This window comes from Pteropus alecto, unplaced genomic scaffold (genome assembly GCF_000325575.1).
Source record: "Pteropus alecto unplaced genomic scaffold, ASM32557v1 scaffold87, whole genome shotgun sequence".
NCBI classification, from domain to species: domain Eukaryota; kingdom Metazoa; phylum Chordata; class Mammalia; order Chiroptera; family Pteropodidae; genus Pteropus; species Pteropus alecto.
The window spans coordinates 5,856,057-5,880,581 of record NW_006443225.1 but is presented as its reverse complement, the minus strand read 5'-3'; the positions used below and the strand labels follow the sequence as shown (position 1 = coordinate 5,880,581).

Below are 24,525 nucleotides of genomic sequence, written 5' to 3'. Positions count from 1 at the left end.
CATGTCGACTCCCTTGATTGCAGTAGAAATTCCTAAAGGCAAGAATCTTGTTGGTCTTGTTTACCAATATTTACCAGAAGCATGACTGATACATAATAAGAACTCCAGTTAATTTGGTGCTCAAACGAAGACTGCATATTCTATCTTTAAAATAAACACAAACGTGATAATCTTACCCAGTAAAAGACAAAATCTCTTAGAAATTTTATTTGAGATCATTACACTTTCTTTTAGCTTTGACAGATAATGTGTAAGTACATAAAAGTAAGGATATCAAGGGATTGAATAATAAATTAATGAGATCGAATTAATAAAGATAAATTTTTACATTATGTAAAGAGAGACCTTTCTTTCAAGTGAATATGCCCTCAAGATACTAAAGTGCACTAAAAGCTACAAGAATTAAAACAAAGTGTTGATACAGGAAGAGATCAGTGGATTTTATATGTATATATGCATATGTGTATGTATTCGGAAATATAGTATTAAGTTAATGATAAAGTTACAATGCTAAATAAATGAGGAATCAGTGCACTAATGTTACAGTATATTTTCTGTAAAAATATACTGGACTATTTGGGGGAGAAGTCAAATGAGGTCTTTGTCTTATAACCTACAGTCAATTAGATTTTAAAAAGAAACCAAGAGGGAAAGAAAAAACCTAGAAGAAAGTATGCATGAATATTTACTCCCTGCCTGGCAAGGGACTTTGTTTGCCTTTCAAAACAAGGAAGACATTACACCTAAAATTACTGACAGAATTGTCCCTTAAAAACTCAAGGTGATCTGGGTATTGTAAATCAATATAAAAATCGAATAAATGACAAACTATTACCTTTGTTGCATATATAATTTGTAATATTCTATCTGTAATATTATATTTATATATTTATATAATCATTGGAATATTAAACTATTATTGATGCCTACAGCACCTGGTCTTCCTAGGTGGTCTCCCATCCAAGTACTAACCGGGCCTGACTCTGCTTAACTTCCGAGATCAGACATTGGGCTTGTTCAGGATGGCATGGCCATAGACCATGGACCGTGGCTCTACTGGGGTGCGAACCCAGGACCTTCTGCGTGTAAAGCAGATGTGCTAACCATTATACTATGGAACCACTTCTTTTATTTTATATTACAAATATAATTTGTAAATTATATTTACTTAATTACCTTAAATGTAAACATTTCTTATGAATAATTAAGACAAGTTTCAAATCCCAAGTTTTAAAAATAGTGAGTCATGAACAATTTCAAATAAGAACTATAAATATAAAAAATGGTAAAAATGTTCATCCTCACCTGATTATTCAAATCGATGCAAATATTAAAAAGATATGGTATTTTATTCTTAAATTAGAAAAGATAGCTTTTAAAATTTAATAATCAATGTTGATGTGGGTGTAATGAAACCAATACTCTTAGGCATTGCTTTACAAAGTAAATGAGTACATTTCTAGAAGGCATTTTGGCATGAGGTTTCAAAAGCCTTTAAGGTCTTGTTGCTTCACCCAGTAACTCTATCTTAATTAAATTTGCAAACAAGTATTCATGAAGAATGTTCATCATATAATTTTTAAGTAAGTATGCATAATTTATATATTCAGAAGGAAAAGATGATTTTCTAAAAAAGAAAATGGACTAGGAGAAAGTAGAGAATTGTACTAAATATAGAGTGGCTGTTCCATATTGGGGAGAGAAACTTAGGTTCTCCTAGGGTAGAAATGAGTTAGCCAGCTCTGGGATCAAGTTAATGTGATGTTTTGAGTCATCACAAACAAAACGTGTTTGGATATACCTGGGTCACAGGAGAGAAGTAGCCTTTGACTCAAAGATTCTAAGCAAGGCTAAAAATAGTATGTAGCCTGGAACTGGAAGTGGTATTTAATTAGTCATAAAAAGCATAACCCCAGCAATCAAAGTCTTCTGAAAACTAGAGACACAGGTGAGTAAGTAGCCTTAGCTCCTGGTGAGCCAAGCTGCAAAAATCCTCAACCAAATATTAGCAAACTGAATCCAACAAATACATTAAAAGGATCATATTCTATGATCAAGTGAGACTCATTTCAAGGAGGCAAGGGTGATTCTATATATGCAAATCCATAAATGGGATACACCAAATTAACAAAATGAAGGATAAAAATCATATGATTACTCCCATGGAAGCAGAAAAAGTATTTGGCAAAAGTCAACACCCTTTCACGATTAAAACTCTCAATGAACTGAGTATATGAGAAACATATTTCAACATAAGAAAGGCCATGTATGACAAACCCACAGGTATCATAGTCATTCATGAAAACCTAGAAACTTTTCCTCTATGATCAGGAAAAAGACAAGGATGTCTACTCTTGCCACTTTTATTCAACATAGTATTGGAAGTCCTAGCCTAGAATAGTTAGGCAAGGAAAAGAAATAAAAAGCATCTAAACAGGAAAGTAAGAAGTAAAATCATTTGTGTTTTCAAATGATATGTTATTATATAGAAAATCCTAAAGACTCCACTGAAAAACTGTTAGAACTAATAAATGAATTCAGTAAAGTTGCAGATCAAATCAACATACAAAAATCAATTGCATTTCTGTACACTAGCAGCTATCAGAAAGTGATCTATAGATTCAATGACATCCCTATCAAAATTCTAATGACATCTTCCACAGAAATAGAAAAAAATATCTAAAAATTTGTGTGGAACCACAAAAAACCCGGAATGGTCAAATCAATCTTGAGAAAGAAGATCAAAGCTGTAGGCATCACACTTCCAGAGAAGACTCATATCTCGTAGAACATTAAAGTTTTAAGATCACTCTTTAGTTAATTTCCTAATTACTCATACTTCATGTATATTTTTCAGTCTATTTATCCCCTCCCTTTTTACTTGTAGAGATAAACTCATATTCAACTAACAGTAGATGTTTGAAATTTTAAAAAATTATTAATTTAGCTTTTATATTAACCACAGAAAGCAGAAAATCATTATAAAATCAGAATCATCACTTAATAACTCAAAATGCTTTCTTCATAGGTCACTAATAATCACTGTGATGATTTGTATCTCTTTTGTATGAAGGAGCCCCCCAAAGAACTGAGGATTTCTATACTATCCAAAACCTAAATGAGAGTTCTATTTCAGAGTCCCTGCACTTTCTAATATTTGATCCCTAATTCATCCTGCTGGCTGGTTTATGTTAAGTTCTGTGGTTTTCTAAAATTCTGTTTCTTTTATGATTGCACAGTATCATATTCCAATACCTAATGGGTTAGATACAATGACCATTGAAATGATAAAGTACAGTTTCAAAAGAATATGGCATATATGTACTTGCCCTTTTCTTTCTCAACTAGAAAGAACTGTTTTAGAATAGAAAATGGAAATACATTTTAAAACCCATAAAGTAGGAAGAGACAATATTCTAAGGAACGGTAATTAAAGCTAAGGAGATTATAATGCAGCAAAGACTGGTTATATCACTTATTTGTGCACTGAAATTGAAATAATGCTGTTCAGAATTCTATTGAAAATATGATTGCGAATATCAGAGATGGCATAAATGAAGCTAAATTTTAATGAGGAAAGAAAATAGAATGACTCTCCAAGCCTGTGTAATTTGTTCAATTCAGAGCTAAATATATTATCTAAAAATGTATAGAAATAGATACGCTCATGATTCTACAGCACTAAAATGTTAGTGGGTTACCAGAAAAGATTCAGTACTACTGCTGAAAAATGACGATTCTTTGTAGCAGAAAGTGAGAAGGTCAATGGGGTTTCCTCACAAAGAGCTAGTGTTTCTTTTGAGGGTGAATTTCACACATGTTGGAATGTTATAAATTATATACATTCCTCGTACTTACAAGTATTTGTATTTACAGAATATAATGTAATGAACAGTTAACTGAAGATAGGATTTCACCAGGACTTAAATCCATCTTCTATTCTGCTGGGAAATGTCTTGATTTGTTTAATGTGATACCTGTGAGTTTAGAAATTACACTGTTTGAAAAGTTAGGGTGCAGAAGGAGGGAATAAGATCCTAATTAATGGAGAAGATGCCTTTTCTTGTTGCTGAGGTTTTTGTGGCTAAAATGTTACTTAACACTTTTCCTGTTCAGAGTCTGTATTGACCACCACCTATCCCGTGGTCTGAAAGGGAAGCAGACATGCCCCGTTGCTTACTTCTGTGCCATTTTCAGAAGTAGCTTTGCTAGTTAAAGGTCTTTGCCTCGAGGCTTGTCTTAACTGATTGAAACATTGGGTCTCTGCCTTCCACTGCTCCTCCCAGGTGCCCCTGCCAGCACCTTCTGTAGGACATGGGAGAGGAATTTCTAATCCAGTAAAAGGATCCTTAAACCTCCCTGCTTTTCACTTACCCCACAGTTTCCACTGCAATCCTGTGTTTGTGTATATGTTTGTATATGTCTGTCTGTCTGTCTGTATGTATGTACATATTTACCATTTATTCATACAGTCATTACATCACAGAATATTGGTGAAATATTTACTGTGTGCTTTGTCTTATCGCTAGCAGTACAAAACAGAGGAAGAGTTGAAGTCACACCATGTTTGAATCAGATAAACTGAATTAAAATGTGTATTTTGCTGCTTATTTTCTGTGTAACCTTAGGAAATTAAAATAAACACTTCTTTATCAAATGGTGATAGTATACGTAACTCCTAGAGCTGAAGTGAGAAATAAGTAATATTTTTGTGAACAAAGGACATAGCACTTATAATAAGCCTCAATAAATGACAGATACATAGTAATAACGAAGTTCTAAGTTGATGAAAAATAATTTCTTCCTTCTCTTTCATCATCAGTTTCTCTGTCCCTTCTGGGTCATCCCCACTAACATACAAACATTTTGAAGTTTCATTTGTTCTTAAAAAATCTTCCTCACCCCACTGCCGCCTCCACTCCGAGCCCCATTTCTCTTCTCTTCACAGGAAAACTCCATGATCGTTTAAACTCATCCCCTTCTATTCCTCTCCTCCCATTCTTTCTTGAAAGCAATCAGATTAGGCCTCCTCCCTCTCAGCTCCACCAAAACTTCGTTATGAAGGTCACCGGTGACTTCTATTTGGCCAAATCTTAGGTCAGTAATCCATCCTTATCTTAACTGATTTTCAGCATCATCTAACCAAGTTAATGTCTCTTTCGTCTTTGAGATGTTCTCTTTCCCAGGCTTCCAGGACAAGAGATTCTCCTGGTTTTCCTCCTGTCTCACCAAGAGTTTCTTCTCCAATTTTTTTTTTTTTTTTTTTTTTTGTGGCATCCTCATGACTCTCACACTGAGACAGTGCCCACGCTCAGTCCTTGGGTGGTTTTTCTCTCTCTACATTTACTCCCTTGGAGGGCTCCTGTAGTTTCATAGCTTTTTAATGTCAATGACTTACCAATTTGTATCTCCAACCTAGATGTTTCCCTTGAATTCCAAGCTCGCTTAATCAACTGCTTGCTTTCTATCTTTGGTTGGATATGCAACCGACATCTTGAAATGAATGTTTTTGGTCTTTCCTCAATGCCTGCTTCTCTTCAGTCTTTCTGATTGTAGTAAGTGGCAACTTCCTCTTTCCCATTTCGTATCAGTGGCCACACTATCATCCTTGATTCTCTTTTTCTTCTCATAGTATACATTTCCTTACTTGTCAAATCCACTGTCATTGCCTTAAAAATAAATCCCATATCTGGCCACTTCTCACCACCCTTGGCAAACCATTGGCATCCCTTGAATGAATCAGTTGCGTCCTAACTGGCCTCCCTTGTCCTTGCCTTCACACAGCCTGCCTGCTAGAGTAGTCCTTTTAAAATCCTTGTCAGCTCGTCAGACTCTGTTGTTCAAAACTTTCAGATTGTCTGTCACCTCACTTTCAGTAAAATCCATAACGCTCAGGATGGCCCACAAGGCGAGCCCTGCAAGCCTTCTCTCTTCTCTTTGTCTTCCACTATGCTCCTGCCACAGTGGCCTGATGCTCCTGGGACACACCAGGCCCGGGGATGTTCTGTTCGTGGTTCCCTCTTCCCGCAGACATCCAGGGGGCTCACTCCCTCACCTCCTTCAGGTTTTTGTTCAAATGTTTCCTTCATTGAGTCTATTTAAAATTGAACTATTGTCCTCCTCCAGCATTGCCCATTCTGCTTTCTCTCTGTCTTTTTCTCTATATCACTTATCACCATCTCACATACAATTTACTTTACTTATGAGATTTATTTATTGGCTATTTCTCATACTAGGACTTAAGCATCATACAAGTTCTTTTTTTTTTTTTTTAATCTATTTTGTTTTTTTACTTTTTCTAGAGTCAGACCTAGGTTTTGTGAGGCCTGGAGCTCGTACAGTTTGTAGATAGCTCTTAAAACATACAGTCCGGCATGAAAATTGGTAATTATCTAGAATGAGGAGAAATATTACAACCAAATTATACTTTCAAAAAAGCTACCAAATGCAAACACCACAAAATAAATAAATATTAAAAAATTAATTGTCCAAACTTTTCTGTTGTATGCTCTTTAAGCAGCATTAAATAAGAATTTCAGTAGAGAAAATTAAATATAATTTCAGTAGAGAAAACAATAAAACCTGTAGCACAATCAACTGAAATTTGTTTTATATTTTTAATAGTTTAGAAGTTCCTTTTTGTTTTCATTTGCCTTATTCACTTGCAGATACCACTTACATATTTGGCATGACTAGTGGAAATTGGCTGTTAGTGCCCTGAGTAAATTTGATGATTTCTTTGTTAGGGAGAGATTGTAACTAAATAGTGGTCACTGTAGTCAGAACTATGTTAATGAACCATGTGCTTTAAAATGGTGCAGTGTGCAAATTTGCTTTCCTTTCTCTGTCAATTGGTATTTTTGCTATCAAGTTTTATGAAGTGTAGATGTACATATAAGGACTCTTCCTGAAGGTTGTATTTCTTTGAAGAACTTCCTAAAGTATTTGTTTGGTAGTTTTCATCTTAGTGGTCAGTACTTAGTCTTTACTTCTTTCTGCTTTCTAAACTCATGACTTCATTGGTCAGACATCTTTTAATATATTTGTAAAATTTGGTATATATGTATCAAGTATATATGTATCACTTGTATATATGTACATATGTATATATATAAAATTTGTGTATGTGTATCAAGTATATGTGTATATATATACATACGTACACACACACACATCCACATACTAGGATATATTATTATCAGTAAAATCACAGAATTTTAGAATTGTTATCAAATTTAGGGAAATCCATTCGAGTTTCATCCATAGAGAAGTTTTCTGATTTGGAAGAATTTTTGCATGCTAGTCTCTGGCCCTGTCCATTTCAATCCTAATTTTTCTTCCTCTATACACATATTTCCGGTGTGGAAAGCCTGCAGACATTTTCAGATCATGAACTAATATAGTGGGTAACATGAGTATTGCTGGAAGAACTAGCCACGTTTAGGTTGCTAACAATAATGTAACTATACTCAGAAGTGACTGAACACCACAAAAATATATCCCACTAAACACAAACTAAATGTATTTCTAACTAAGTTTCCCACAGAAGAATTGCAATTTATCTACAGCTGCTGCACCACCACCACATAAGAGGCCAGTGTTATGGAAGGGAAATCAGAGTGATGAGAAACAGTGGTCTGAACCGATTGTTACCAATATGTTACTTACATAAATTTTACAATGTCCTTGGACACACAATAGGAACCCAATGCAGATTCATTAAATTAAATGTTTATCACATAGATTTTGCCATACTTGTAGAATTGCCAGATAAAATATAAGACACCAGTTAAATTTAAATTTAAGATAATGAATAATTCTTAGTTTAAGTATATTCATGCAATATTTGGGGTATTATTATACTAAAGTTTTTTTCTTGATTATCTGAAATTCAAATTTAACTAAATAGCATATATTTTTTATTTGCTAAATCTGGCAATTCTATCAAGTTTTAGAGAGATCTGCTTAACATTCAGGTAAGATAAAAGTTTACCTGTAACCTCTACTTTTGATTTTGGTTTTTGATTTCAAAGTAATTTCACTTTGTACATTTAAATACCTCTACTAACTGAAATTTACTTTGATAGTTTGTAGAAGGCATGACTCCCTTTTAATGTTTATGACTATTTCACCTCAATGGTTTCTTATTGTCTGCATGTCCTTGCAGACAGATGTATCTCACCTGGTGTCAGTGGAGGACCCGGGTTGGGGCTCTGAACGTAGTCTGCGCTGGTGCTAGGTGAATTATCTGTAGGGAGTATGTAAGTGGTAATAACAGAGTGAAAGCTGGTCAGCTTTTCGTTCTCATCACGTGTGTTGTGCACGATGTCAGTGATAACGTACTTTCTTTGCTGGGCACACCCAGCCTTCGGTGTGCTGCAGTTTTGAATTTCTATCTCTCAGCATAGGACCCTTGTTGTTGAGTGCAGAGTGATTTTTCTGTAACTTTTGTGGATTACATTGAAGTCTCACTGAGTGCCTGATCTAGAGCAGCAATTTACTAGATTTCCCTTTCTTTTTGTATCTAATTTCTCTGAAATTTCTCTTTTTTTCCTTGCAGCTCCTCCACCGAATTGCACTAACCCAAGTCAGTCTCTCATGCTCACGTATGATCCCCACTCTCTTATATTAGTCACCTTCTCCAATAGTAACATGTCTTGCTTCAAAACTTCACGTTTTCCCCCATATCTATACCAAACCTCTGCCTGGAGGGAAAGTTTTTTTTGTTTGTTGGCAAGAACTTTTACTTTAGAATCACTCATCATGCACAGCTGCTGAGTGTCAGACCTTGAGGATATTGATAAAATAACACCACAATTTCATCGTATGCCAGGCAATCTTCTAAGTACTTTACAAAGAAACAAGTAAGGAATGCTCTTAATTAAACCCTATGTTGTAGGTGTCTTATAGAAGTGAAGTGACCACTGGCCAAGTCTCACAGTAGTTGAATGGTGGAACCAGAGTCTGAATCCCTAGGCATTTCAGAGTCTGTACTGGGAACCAATCTGTGCCTGGCATTTTACACATGTTATCTGTTGTCGTTGTCGAAAATCTCCATGCAGTAAGCTTTATTATTCCCATTTTACAGATGAAGAAACTGTTGCTTAGAGAGACAAAATAATGTTTCTAAATCAGCACAGTTGGTCAGCGTTAGAGTTGTAATGTGAACCCAGGATCACTGCCTTCTTGTGGCATCTTTTTCAATGTCAAGTTCTGCAGCGTGATAGGTTACGCCTGCAGAGGGCCCTGGGAGGCTCATGAATCATGAGAAGTTGCCATTGCAGGTGAGAAACCACTACAGGAAGGATAGGCAGCCAAATAACTAAGTTCCTCAACTTGGGATGCACAGGGGTCTCAGATCACCGTGGTACTGTGTTGTCCGAGGTCCCTGCGTCTGTCCCTCGCCTTTGAAGGTCAACGCCTGCCCTGTATGAGACAACCAACATGGTTGAAGGCTCATGGCACCCTGTGTGGCTTAGAGAATGCTACGTACAATACCATCCCTCCTTCATTCTGAATCTTTTTCATTAAAAATAAAAACTCACAAACTAAGTTTCTTTTCTTTTAGAGCATCGTTTGCCTCATTAGACACTTAGGAGTTGGTCGCAAATGTTTTTTCCCCTTTTCCTATTTAGTGGAAAGAGTATGCTAATAGAAAGAAAAAAAATATTAAAAAAAATGTGGATTTCTTGATCGCATTCCTTTAATCACTGTTTCATATATACAATTTTGCACACATCTCTTATTGTAATGAATGTTTGTGTCCCATAATCTCCTGGCTAAAATCGTGAAAATGGATGAAACATCCATTAGTGTCAGACTCATTTTACGAAACAAAATATATGGAATTAAAATTATATTCTGGAAAAACTTGTTAATACACAGAAAAACATACACGAAGGAGAGTAAAATTCTCGAGGTGGAGACTACATGCTACTCCTCCTGCTTTCTGTTTGCCTGAGTTTTCATTTTTCAATCAATTGTTTCTGCATCTGTTAGGCATAACCTTGGAAATTTTTTCTTATGTTTATGGGGATGCTTGTAAAATTGCTTTGGATGAAAATGTAGTCAGCCAATACTTGAAAACTTCTCTGGGCTTTTTTTTTTTTCATATACCATTTAGATAGGAGAAGAGCTGAAGAGATCAAAGATAAAAGTAAAAGTGTGAATGACACAGGCAAGAACTGGTTTTCAAAAAGAGCTTAAGACTGAGGCAGAAAAAAAGAGTCTGTTGGTTTATGCTTTCCCCCATTCTTGTTACAATCATTGTCTCTGGAATGAATTCATATTCTGCATCATTTTCGGTTACCTTTATAGTCTTTCTTACAAGAATGAGGAATGAAAATTTTAATGCCTCATATATTCTATGAATTACTGTAGATGGCTAGACGGCACTGCTTTGATCTTTCCTATATTCTGTGGTTTGATTGGATCGTGATGTGAATGGAAAGCAGCACAAAACAAATCAGTTTCTGAGAACGACTTTAAAAAGAAAAGGAGAAAAGGTACCTCAGCCCACTTCAGAATATTACATATGAGGCAGTAAGAGTCAAGATAACAGCTCCTGTGCCCAACTCAAAATGATCACAGTGTTTCTGGTTGATACACATTCTGACCTGAGAATTCATTACTAAAAATGGCGATCAAGCTTTGGAACAAATAACAATTTAATATCATTTAGATTTATGTTTTTGCTTCCCATGAGTCCTAGCATAGTGCCTTGCACATGGCAGGTGTACAGTACATGTGGAATGAACAAATGAATGACTGAATTCAGCAGTAATATCCTCAGATAAATGGGACCGCACAGATAAATTTTTCTACTCCAATGCATGTTTCTCTAATGCAAATTAGCTCATATTCGGTTAGTAAATAGAAGAATCATGTTATTATAATGTGGAAATTGTGTTGGTTCCTAAGCAGTTTTTTGGAGCATTTTAATGATTTGTGTCACCAAGTGATACCAGCTGATCTACAAATACACCAGCACAACGGAGCTCAGAGCTCCTACCCCAGGCAGAAGCAGGACATGGACCCTCCCTCCAGCCACCCTCGCCCCCTGCCCCCAGCCTCAGCATTTCTTCCTTGCTCAGTTTGGCCACATGCTCTGTCTGGTTGCTCTGTATGGTTGCTCTGATCCAGGCATTTTTGCCTGTATCTCCAAACTAAAAGCATCAACTCCTCTGTACACTCCCTTCAATCAATCTATCATTACCTTTATTTAAAGGTAAAGTCTTAAATCTACTGTATTATTTAAATGGAAATTCAATATGTCTTTTGTCTGAGTTAGAATTCAATTGGGATTATTCTGATTTTGTTAGTGCTCTGGTTCCAAGATCTTGCATAGGTTTGAGACTATGCCTATGGCCTTATCCCCCCCACCCCATCACATACTTATTTTTAGTGTGTAATTTTGCAGGACTTGAGTTTTTTTTTTTCCTTCAGGAACGCATGTACTTCGTGATAGTGAAAAAGCCAGTATTGGTTAAACAGAGACATGAGACAGCTGAGGAAAAGAGTAAACCCATGTAGAGGGAGGAAAAATGGTTTGATAAGTCTCTGACTATCTTGGCAAGAAAAATCTTATAGTGTCAGAGCTGAAGGGAATTTTGGAGATCAGATATTCCTACCCATTCCTTATTTAGGTGAGAGGACATTACCGAAAAGGTGTAGGTGAATTGTGAAAGCTCTCATGCTCAGTAGCGACACACTGGACTCAGTTCCCACGTGTTGGGACACTTGTCTCAGCTCTTCTCGCACACATAGAAACTGAGTCTCATCTTGGTGCTGTCCACGTCTTCTGAGTGAACCTTGCACCATGGCAACGTTTTAGTTTCCTCATGGGTAAAGCCAGGACTTCTTTCTTCGACATTAGCTTGTGTCATAAGTAAATAACGATACCTCTCAGTTTGCCAGGGCAGTTTCAAACTGTATTCGTTTTTTTTAGTTCCTAATTATTATGGCCCCGGTTCTTATAAGTGACCTGGTTTGGAACATAAATTACATGGCTACCCTAGTTATGAGGCATTGTCAGGAATTCGAAAGTCATTTGGGCCTTTCTCCCCTCTTTGTATGTTTCATTCTTATCCATTCTTCAAGACTCTGTTTAAGTCCAAGTTGTTGAGTCTTTCCAGGATTACACAGCAAGAAGTTACCCGCTATCTCTGAACTTCTTAGTATTTTATTTGTAAACTTCTAATGCTGTATCAGTTTGGAAACTTGCGTTCCATAGTTATTTTAGTATAACTCAAAGGAGGCACTGCTGGCATTTTGGGTGGGACTGCTCTTTGGTGTGCAAATCATCTCTAATGTTGGAGGACACTTAGCAGTAATGTGGCAGTTCAATCTGTATTCATCCATCTTTAACCCTCCTATAAGGGGTAGAAAACCCATCTCTCAACCCCAAGGGTAAACCACAGTTAAGATTAGGGCTCAAAGAGACAGGATCCAGGTTTGATTTATTTTTGCATTCTTTCTCCACCCCCTTAACACACACACACACACACACACACACACACACACACACACACACACACACGTTGGGAATTTGAGGATTTAGAATAAATGATCTTAAAGGGTTTTTGTAAGCATCAGATATAATTTCATGTTACTGTCTCAAACTAAAAGAAATTGAAGGAAAATGGAAATGCTGAGCTTAAAGCTGAGAAGATGCCTCAAATTTACCTCTGTACTCTTGCATCTTCAGTAGAATAGATACGAATTGCTAAGTGCAGGGGGAGGCCCTGGGAGATGATGGGACAAAACCCAACACCTCCACCCCATTCATTGGAGGTGATAGTCAGAAGCTCTCATGCTGCACAGAATGGCTGGTATTATTATTTTAACTACTACCATTCTTTTTACTCCTATTAATAGCAGTTATAACAGCTAACATATCTTTAATGCTTTTGTGTATGTCTGAGACCTTTCTAGGTTTTTGAAATGAATTATGTAATTGAATTCTTATAAGACAACAATAAAATTTTACATATTATAGGTGGTATTCATCTTCCTTTTGACAGATGGGGACACTGAGGCTCAGAGAAGATAGGTAACTAGCCCAAGTTCAGGCAGCAGGTGGTAGAGCCAGGATTTGACACCTGGTGATCTGACTTCATAGCCAGCACCGTTAGTCACCACGAAAAATGCTATCTCCATATCACCAGATCTCTTTCATCCTGAGCCCGTAGCCTGATTGCAGGCTTTGCTGACTCTGAAAAAACTCCTACTATCCTCTTATATTTATACTACAGCATATTCATGTGCCATCATCACAACGACAGAGGAGAGCGTAGTGTATGGGTACACATGCCTGTGCAGGGGTATAATATATGTGGTCCGCAGAGAAACAGTGTGGTGAAGTGGTGACGAATATTGGGCCTCCAGTGCCAGACTTAATGGGTTCAAGTCCTGGTTCTAGCATTTACTAGCTGTGTGACTTTATGTGAAACTGCTTCAATTGCCAGTTCTCTAAAATAGGGATAAAATTAGTATGTATCTCAGAGGATTTTTGTAAGGGTTCAGTGAAGTAATATATTTAAGCACTTAGAATTCAGTCTGGTACCTAGGGTTCTATTTCAGTTGTGATGCTCTTGAACTGATTCTAAGACAGTGCAGAAAATGCAATTGTTTTCAATTTTTATTCCAGATCCAGAAATCTTAAATATATTGCAGGACTGTCTTCTACGAGCACCCTTTTAAAGTGAGCAGGAAGCAGTGAGACCCAGGCTTAGCAATGGACTGGAAACCCAATGACCGACTGGAATTCAGGCCTCAGGTCCCGTTAGTTTGCGGTGTTGAATAAATAGTTTACTTCTCTCTCCCCGGTTGCCTTGTCTGCATGAAGAAAGAAAATGAAGAAAGGAAGTTTACTAAAAGCCCAAATAAAATTTTATGTAAATGTTCAGTGTTTTATAATGAGAGAGAGAGAGTAGTGTCTTTCTTAGGGCTGGCGGCCATAAGATTTTCGTCCCCAGATAATGTAACCTCTCTAGGGACCATGCTGCTTCAGTTGTCTTGGGGGAAAAAAAAATCAAAAAAACAAAACACCAGCGACACTTAGAGAAATATAATTTTGAGAAAAAATAATCTCTCTATTAGAAAGGGAAGTGCAAAGCTCTCTTTTTTCCCTCTTGTGACATTCATCTATTAAAGGCAAGAATTCCATTTTATTGGCTTCTTGTAATCAAGATGATGTGACCTTTACAGGATTAATATCTCATTCTTTTGCTAACTAATTTACTCTAATAATACAGGAAGATGCTTTATAGTGTGAAAAACACCTTGGGGTATTGGGATTGGATATAATAGCTAGAGTAAAGCCATTATAGTTGGATATATAGTACAAGTAAAATCTTAAATAAAAATTCGTAACCATGGGATATGGAAAATTTCTTTTTTTAATATTGGGAGGTTTGCTTTTATTAGTTCTTTGTTAAAAGAGCTGCTCTATTTTCGCAGTAAATTTTCGAGGGCCTCTACCTTTACTTAGCCTTTTGTCATCTTTACTTCGATCATTCTTGCAGTGCATTTTATACAAAGCAAAATTAGGTGGTCCTATCACAGCCTTGATATTAATCTGAATCTAGCTGTAAGAAAAGATGCTGAGGACCCACACCTGCCCTGCCTGCCTCATGAGACTGTGAGCTCACTCAGGGTAGGGATCTTTCTTCTGACTCTCCCTGTTCCTAGGCTCTCATCAAGTGGCTGACACACAGCAGATGCTCAATAAATGTGTGATAAAGTGATTTTCCTCTCCACCTGAAAAATTTAGTACTTAACATTTCATAAGACCCCGGCAGGATAAAATTGTCCATTGTGCAATCACCAGGAATATCATCACGATGTCTAGATAACCAGGATTACAATTCCTGCCATGGCTAGCCTCTTAACTCTGAGTTCAGGCATCCCTTGAACAGTTTTAAGGATGTTCCGTCTCCTCTGTGGTTTCACCACCCAAAGTGTTCATCATTAAATGGATATTGGTGAAATCTGGAGTCTATCTACTTAGAATCCAGCTTGAAATCCAGCCGAGCCTACTTAAACGTTAGTCTCTCCAAAGTCCCAGCCACATGTTGAGAGGTCTCAGGCTTTTCTCTTTTTTCTTCATACTCTGTGATCTCAATTATTTCCATGGATTTTAAAAACCTCTTCATGTGTATTCCTCCCTAATTTATATCTTCTGTTTAGACCTATCCTCTGAGCTCCTCCTTTTATATTAAGCCGCAAGTTTGCTGTCTGTATTTGTCTCACGGACATCTCAAACTTAATATGTCCTCAGTTGTCCCCAGATCTCCTCTTTGGCCAGTCACAGTATATTTTTCCCTGTCACAGTATATGACACAACCTCTCACTGCTTTAGGTCAGAAGTCTTTCTCTCACTGTCACATTAAATCCTTCAGTAGGTCCTATCCATCTTCTCTCTAAAAATATGTTGAATCACATTTTATTCTCTGTGTCTTCATTGCTGCTACCCATAGCCTCCTACCATCTCTCCCTGCTTTCCCTATTGTCAGTTTCCTATTCATTCTCCACACTTAAAACAAAAAAAAACATTTTTTTTTTTATTTATCATTTTTATACCTAGGGTTCTATTTCAGTTGTGATGCTCTTGAACTGATTCTAAGACAGTGCAGAAAATGCAATTGTTTTCAATTTTTATTCCAGATCCAGAAATCTTAAATATATTGCAGGACTGTCTTCTACGAGCACCCTTTTAAAGTGAGCAGGAAGGAGTGAGACCCAGGCTTAGCAATGGACTGGAAACCCAACGACCGACTGGACTTCAGGCCTCAGGTCCCGTTAGTTTGCGGTGTTGAATAAATAGTTTACTTCTCTCTCCCCGGTTGCCTTGTCTGCATGAAGAAAGAAAATGAAGAAAGGAAGTTTACTAAAAGCCCAAATAAAATGTTATGTAAATGTTCAGTGTTTTATAATGAGGGAGAGAGAGTAGTGTCTTTCTTAGGGCTGGCGGCCATAAGATTTTCGTCCCCAGATAATGTAACCTCTCTAGGGACCATGCTGCTTCAGTTGTCTTGGGGGAAAAAAAAATCAAAAAAACAAAACACCAGCGACACTTAGAGAAATATAATTTTGAGAAAAAATAATCTCTCTATTAGAAAGGGAAGTGCAAAGCTCTCTTTTTTCCCTCTTGTGACATTCATCTATTAAAGGCAAGAATTCCATTTTATTGGCTTCTTGTAATCAAGATGATGTGACCTTTACAGGATTAATATCTCATTCTTTTGCTAACTAATTTACTCTAATAATACAGGAAGATGCTTTATAGTGTGAAAAACACCTTGGGGTATTGGGATTGGATATAATAGCTAGAGTAAAGCCATTATAGTTGGATATATAGTACAAGTAAAATCTTAAATAAAAATTCGTAACCATGGGATATGGAAAATTTCTTTTTTTAATATTGGGAGGTTTGCTTTTATTAGTTCTTTGTTAAAAGAGCTGCTCTATTTTCGCAGTAAATTTTCGAGGGCCTCTACCTTTACTTAGCCTTTTGTCATCTTTACTTCGATCATTCTTGCAGTGCATTTTATACAAAGCAAAATTAGGTGGTCCTATCACAGCCTTGATATTAATCTGAATCTAGCTGTAAGAAAAGATGCTGAGGACCCACACCTGCCCTGCCTGCCTCATGAGACTGTGAGCTCACTCAGGGTAGGGATCTTTCTTCTGACTCTCCCTGTTCCTAGGCTCTCATCAAGTGGCTGACACACAGCAGATGCTCAATAAATGTGTGATAAAGTGATTTTCCTCTCCACCTGAAAAATTTAGTACTTAACATTTCATAAGACCCCGGCAGGATAAAATTGTCCATTGTGCAATCACCAGGAATATCATCACGATGTCTAGATAACCAGGATTACAATTCCTGCCATGGCCAGCCTCTTAACTCTGAGTTCAGGCATCCCTTGAACAGTTTTAAGGATGTTCCGTCTCCTCTAATAAATGGATATTGGTGAAATCTGGAGTCTATCTACTTAGAATCCAGCTTGAAATCCAGCCGAGCCTACTTAAACGTTAGTCTCTCCAAAGTCCCAGCCACATGTTGAGAGGTCTCAGGCTTTTCTCTTTTTTCTTCATACTCTGTGATCTCAATTATTTCCATGGATTTTAAAAACCTCTTCATGTGTATTCCTCCCTAATTTATATCTTCTGTTTAGACCTATCCTCTGAGCTCCTCCTTTTATATTAAGCCGCAAGTTTGCTGTCTGTATTTGTCTCACGGACATCTCAAACTTAATATGTCCTCAGTTGTCCCCAGATCTCCTCTTTGGCCAGTCACAGTATATTTTTCCCTGTCACAGTATATGACACAACCTCTCACTGCTTTAGGTCAGAAGTCTTTCTCTCACTGTCACATTAAATCCTTCAGTAGGTCCTATCCATCTTCTCTCTAAAAATATGTTGAATCACATTTTATTCTCTGTGTCTTCATTGCTGCTACCCATAGCCTCCTACCATCTCTCCCTGCTTTCCCTATTGTCAGTTTCCTATTCATTCTCCACACTTAAAACAAAAAAAACATTTTTTTTTATTTATCATTTTTATGCTTAATGCCCTTAAAGCTTTGTAGGGCACTTAGATTAACAGCCAAACTGTTGTACCATGGCATACAAAGACCTATAGGATCTGGTCCTCGTGTCTCTCTGTGGTACCTATTACAACTTCCAATTATTTTATTCTTAATTAATTAATTTATATTTGAATATATCTTCTTCTCTAGAATATCAGCTATTTGAGGGCAGAGACAGTATCAGTTCCATTTATTATTGTATTCCCAGCACCTAATATTCTGTCTAACACATGATAAGTATACAAAAAACATTTGGTGAATAAATAAGAAAAAACGTAATGTTTTGCCCAAACATTCTACACCTGAATCTAATGCTTGTTTGCATTCCACTCCATTCCTTCCTTCTTGCAAATTTACATTTTCGATTTCACTGAGACTAGTCGATAAAATCTTTCAATATTTCCTTTTCTTTGACTATTTCTATCTCCACACCCTTATTTCTCACCTTTCTCTTCTCTCCAACCTTCCCCATAGCTTCTGAAACTTGCCTTCTGCTACCGTCTCGTGGTCTGGCTCCTTCTACCTACTGTTCTCTTCCCGACATCTTCGCTTTCTTTTCCTCTACACGGTTTTTCTCTTTTTTTGACACATTCAGACATCCGCTATCCTGTGATGCTGACTTGGCTAACATCTTATTCTTTGTTTCCTTTTGTTGCCAAATGTTTTGATTGGCTGCTGCATCCATTTCTTCTAATTTTTCAGCACTGTTTCTTTCTTTACACCCCTGCAAGCGAAATATACTTTTTCTTAAGTTAAAATTTTCTTTGTGTCACCAATAATTTCCTAATTGTCAAATCCAATTGAATCCTCAATTCAAATCCAATTCAATCCATAGGTTATTGTGCTCAACTGATAACAACTTTCCTAGGTTACATTTCAGAATTCTAGATTATTTTTGTTCTTTTTCTAGTTCCTGGATCAGCAATTTTCTGTCTTCTTCGTGAGATCACTATTATTTTACTATCTTATTAGTGTGTATTTCTTCATAAATAAATCTTATTCATTGGATTTTCTATTTGTACAATCTCTCAAGAAAAAATAGATACTTCTAACATAGATTGAACTCATGTTCCTTCCAGGTCAGTTTTCCCCTGAGTTCCCATTTTGTTTATGTCATCATGATCTTTCCAGGCACTCCACACAAAGCTTCAATTAGTCTGGTATTGCCTACACCTTATTTCCTGCAAGGTCTCAGCCCCAAGTCTATTACTTAGCACACAATGGGTATGCTACGAGTGCTCATTGAATGAGCTAAATGAGAACATCTTATCATCTTGCTGACAGGTTAGTATGATAAGCCTCTAAATGGTCACCATCTTCCCAAACAGTCTCCTATCCAATTGATTCTTCATCCTGCCTTAAGATATGTTTCCATTTTCATTGTATCAACTAGTGCAGAAATGGCAACCTGGTTTTATATTTTGAGCTAACCCTAGAGGATGGTTATTGCTACCTAAAATATTAAGAAGGATTCTGAGGTCTCATTAAGGCTCAGGAGGAACAAGAGTGATGATTGTTTAGTGATAGTTGTCATAGGTCTGGGAAGAAGAAATGTAGATAGATATGCAACATTCATGTTATGTTCATTCCTGGCCTACAAGATAAACATTCTATTTATTAGCCTAAGAAACTAAAGCCTTTGGTTTATGGCTCACACTTGCTTTCAATAACAGTGTTAGTTATTTATTGTATAATATTTTCAATATTTTGCTTCAGAAAATTCTTTGTTCTTCAAACAAGTCTCCCAACTTTTCATGCTGTGGATATTTATATATTACCCCAATTTAGAACTTCCTCTAATCTTCTTACCTCCCTTCTCTCTCAATTTAAATCCATCTATTTTCATAAAGCCTTCCCAGAACATTTTAATCCAGAACACTGTCTTCTGAAGTTCTATGATAGAGGTTATCTAAACTGTTCATTTGGCATTTAGGCATACTACCTTGGGATATTTCCTGTTTGTGTGTGTGTGTGTGTGTGTGTGTGTGTGTGAACTATTATGCTTCTTGTAGTATCAGTTTTCATTTCCTATGTTAAGCTTATACTTGCCTACTATGTGTAATAATCTGCAAAGCTAGAGGAACTATTTACCTCCTAAAAAATTGCCTTTCACATAGTAGATGCTCATGACATATTGGTTTAAATTACAAATGCTAATAGATAGTTCTTAGTTCATTATGCATTTTACTGCATTCTTATTTAATCCTTGTAAAAGTCTTATATGATATACTACAGTATCTAAGTTTTACAGAAGCTATGAGGTTTAAAAATATTAAAGTTAAAATAATTAGGTAAGGTAAGTTATGCAGACAGTAATTGCTGGAGACTTGTTCCAAATGAAGGTCAGAAGTCCTAAGATTGTTATTGGAAAAATAAATGGAAAAGCGTGCCTCATTCTTAAACAAAACCCTATTACTCAGGAGCTATCTCATAGTGCTGTTTTTGGTCATTGGCTCTTGTGACAAAATGACACTGGGGTTTCTGCATGTACAACCAACATTCTCAAATGCTGATGATATGCTAGCAAAATAAAGCCATGGTTTCATCCTATAGCTCTCTAGTAGAGAAGCTCCACCTCTGGAATGCAAACTGTGGAAACCAGGAAATGGGTTGGAATTTAACTATTCCAAGAGACAACTGTTCTATCTGCCCATTATTCTGGGCATGAGTAGGACTAAATAGCTCCAAAACTCTTAAAACATACAGGCTCAGATGGACATCTGAAGACTCCTTAGATCAGCGTGGACCCTTCGGAACCTATCCAAGTCCGTTGGAATGCCTGAAGAGACCCCAGACTTCTGGGGATATTCACAACAGCTTTTGTCTTCCTTGATTACTGCAGGCTCTCTAGGCTGACACTAAAAGTTTCTAGAAGACCTTATAGAACAAAAATAGGCATGGACAATAGCCAAATAGCCAACGGATCTACTCAAGTGGCTACAGGATGCCCCTAAATGCCTTAGAAAGGTGTAATTTAACTGCAGCCATCAGAGTTCCCCACTTGGGGGCACCAAAATGATGCCTCTGTTTTCTTTATTTCTCATGGCAAGAATTATTTTACAATGAGATGAAAAGAATTCCGTATGCAATTATTTTTGTATGAGGACAAGTTGGTAATGGTTTATATTTATTATTCACTCACTCAGCCTGCTTTTAATGCTTGCAATCTCTCTATTAATGAACTAGAAATTGGCTGCTTCCAAGAAGAGGTAATGTCCTTCTGATGGATAGTACATTGGGCTAAGAGTCAGCAAACCCAGGCGCCAGGACAGAATCAGAATTAAAAGTGACTTTGGAGGTTATAATCTGACCTCTAGCTAATTTATGAGTACCCTCTACAACGCCCCTGACAAGTGATCATCCACTTCCAGTCCAGGAGGACCACTGGGTAATTGTGTGATTAGGCAAAGCACTTAGCAAGTACGGTACGGAATCATAGGATGATTGAGCAGGAAAGAGCGTGCAGATGGGCTAGTCGACCCCTTCACTCTGAGAGGAGGGCCAGCGAGGTTAAGTGACGTGCCTCTGAAGGTTAGAGGACTACTAAAACTGAGTGTCCCGATGCCTAAGTTTGAAGGACCACGCCACCGTAACAATTCCTCCGTTAGTTACATGGAGACAGCGGCAACGATTTCCTAGGGGTCAGAGCTTTAGAAAAAACGATTGCAAGTTAAGGATACTATCATTTGAATATTCTGATTATGGAATTAAGGCGGACCGCACAAGGGGAAAAGGAAGATGGCAATGGCTGTGGGGCCAGTTCGAAGTTGATTCCAGTCAAGCAGCACATCCTGGATTCTGATGGCAGTGTGCGTGAGACTAAGACCATTTTCCTGAGGATCACTTTCAGGTAGGTTGATTGCAGCAACCACCAGGTTGGAACAAGAAATACTTATCTTCCCAGTAATTGTGAGTTTTCTTCAGAATTAGAGACGTTCGTTGGTTAATCTAAACCTGTTCATTCAGATTTCTCTTTCTGATCCGTTTTGTCAGGCTTATCGCTAAGATATAAATAACTTTTAGAATACCTACACCTCCTCCTCGAACGGCTTCACTTTCAGCCTTAGCTCCTCATTTGAACAGCTTGAGGGCTAATGTGAATCTCACTTCACTTGTGGAGGCTCGGAAAGTGTGTGATACCTTAGGGAGTTGCCTTACAGATATTTTAACATGAAGTGCATCTAAATTCTTTAAATTACATATGGTTTAATCTAGAAAAGGACAATTGAACCCTTCATTAAAATAGATTTATTCCAGTTTCATATGTGGAAATAAATTTTCCTGAGATAACTTGGTGTATGCCTATCCAGATTGTAGCATTTCCCTACTTTCTAAATTAAATGTTGCTGTATGTCAGTTTTGGCTCCACAGTAGCATATATTAAAAGGCTTAGTCATCATTATTGTAAATATCTCAGAATTGAGTCAGGTTGCATTGGCGCTTAGAAGTAACTTCTTTTTCTTTTTCGTTTTCACTTTTTATATTTCCTGCGCGTCCTCTTTACATTTGTGTGCTATTTTCTCTTTCTTTCATCTTTTTCAGCCTTTGGCAAGAATATGAAACTGGCTTCCATTGTTTAAGAACCTAGTATTCTCTGTCTTGAGTGAAAGGGGCAGTTTTGAGCCTTTATGTAGTAGGAAGGAAGGAGTCTTTTTTATTATAAAGGAAGCCATTTTGGTTTATTATGTCATTTAATATTTTTAAAAACTTACTAGGTAGTTTTTAAAGATCCATTTAAATATTAGAAGAAAAGCTCAAAGAGATTGAATATCTTCTCTGAGGTCATGAAAACAATAAGTGGCAGAGCTGGAATTTCAACCCTGGTCTCTCCCACTCCTAAGCCTACGCACTTTACACCACATCCTGCCTCCCCAGTACTTGATTTAGGTCAACAACAGAACGCTTCTTTAAAACAAAAAACAAAAAAACAAAAAACAAATAAGAACAAAAAGCACACCTATCTTGTAATTTGCCATCAACAAAGCAAAAATTATGTGTTTTTTACTTATCTGGGGCCACTTTGCATTTCTTTTTTCATGAAGCAGCCTCATTTTTCGAATTATCCAAGGATACTCTTATTGCTTCTTGGCTTCTGCTTTTGGTGATATGAAAGCATGATTATTGCTAACAACAGTAACAGCAAGCAGAGCATGTCATCTATGCCATGTTCATTTAGTATGAATAAAGACAAAAGCAAGATTCCGTCTATGGTTGTGTTTAGCTTCACTCTGAGAATCACTGTTCCAGAGCCCAAGCTGCACATCTAACCCAGCCAACTATCTTGTCTTGTTCTTATCATAAGTACACACTGGAGCTAGGGGGCTTGTTCCAGGTGTCCCGGCACACACCAACTTTCATTGCTGTAAGATTGTTTTGGAAAACTAATTCTGAACCTGTGTCATATCGGTAATGACCTAACAGCCTTCCCTTGACTTTGTGTTCCAGTACACATTTAATTCTGCCTCGTATCATTCATTAAGTCAGCAAATGCTCCTCAGGCCTGGAGCCAACTTGAATCCTGAAGCAAGGATTCAAATTCAGGCAAGTTACAAAGCCATTGTTTCACGTCTAAGAACATGAAACATAATAAAATAATGTCTGAAATTACTCAGCTCTGTACTTAGCACATAGTTAATTCTCATTAGTGGGAGCTGTTATGATTTTATTTCCTCGCCTATTCAAGGACATAAGCACACTGAAAGCAGGGCATACGTATGGAGCTCTGTCATATGTCCTGTGGCACTCAGCACAGAGCAGGCACTGAGGCACTGAATGGCTCGTGGTTTCCCGCTGTGCTTCATATGCGAGAATGACCAAGCACACGGGTTCTACAATCCAACTCTCTGCAACTTGTAATGGATATCTATCAACATTGATTAGCTTATCAACATTCTATTCAACCTGGGCAGCCACTTTATTCAAACCAAGTACCTTATCTTCTTTTATAGCAAATTGGAGAATGTCTAAACATTTTTATAGAGAGACAAAAGGATCCCTCAGTGAATGACTTCTAGTCTGCTTGGGCCTTAAAGAAGATAAAAGGAGTTTTTCATTTGAAAGGCTGTGATATCTAAACTAATTTTGAGACAGAAAAGTCACCAGTTTGCTACTCTATTGGGATCTCAGCTAAAGAAGGGTTTGGGTAGAGAACAAAATGCAATACAAAATAAAATGGGTAGATAAGGTATTTTAAGTTGGAGTTGTTGTTACATTATTTAACAGCGTACAGAGTAAAGGACAGGGACTTTCATTGTGGAAGGTATTGTTAATGAAGAATAGTGTCCTGGTCAACTGCAAGTTTCTGGATGTTTATCTGGGTGATCTGATTTTGAGTCTTCTCCTCTGCCAAATGTCTTGTGGGTTATCTCCCGCTGCACAGCTGGAAGGAACAAAGATGGCAGCCACCCCCTCACAAGTTCCCCGGCACCCAGTATGTAGGCAAGCTGTCCTTCACCTATGAAGATTCTGGCTGAGCTTGTTTTAATGCAGACATCATAGACTATAATATAGGCCCTTTTTATATTTCCCATCAATCATTTAGGAACGATCAGGCTGTTTCATTTCCTATTGTAGGAAACAGCAGACATTTTCTGTGCCTTGGCCGTAGCTATATTGGTAGGAGGGCATTTTTTAAAGAAATCATATTGAACTCTTTTTCTTTCTTTTAAAGAGATTTTATTGAAGTCAATAGAGGAATAATTGGTAGGCTTTCTTTTTGCCTATCTTAAGGGGCAAAAATGCTCTAGCCTATTTTAAAGATCTATAAACAGATCAGCTAATAGGAAGGGGGTGGGCAAAAAAAATAATAAAAGCACTAACTTCTGAACTTTAGCAGAAGCTTATACATTGGAATAAAGAAAATGATTCAGAGGAGCTCTTTGATAGTTTTTTTCCACTACAACAAAGTACATCCCTGCTTGTCAGCCCATCTG

At 37.2% G+C, this 24,525-nt stretch overlaps 1 pseudogene; it reads right to left on the bottom strand.

The window, feature by feature from the left end:
• Positions 1–923: 923 nt before the first annotated feature.
• Positions 924–1,039, bottom strand: LOC112472703 (annotated as a pseudogene).
• Positions 1,040–24,525: the final 23,486 nt, after the last annotated feature.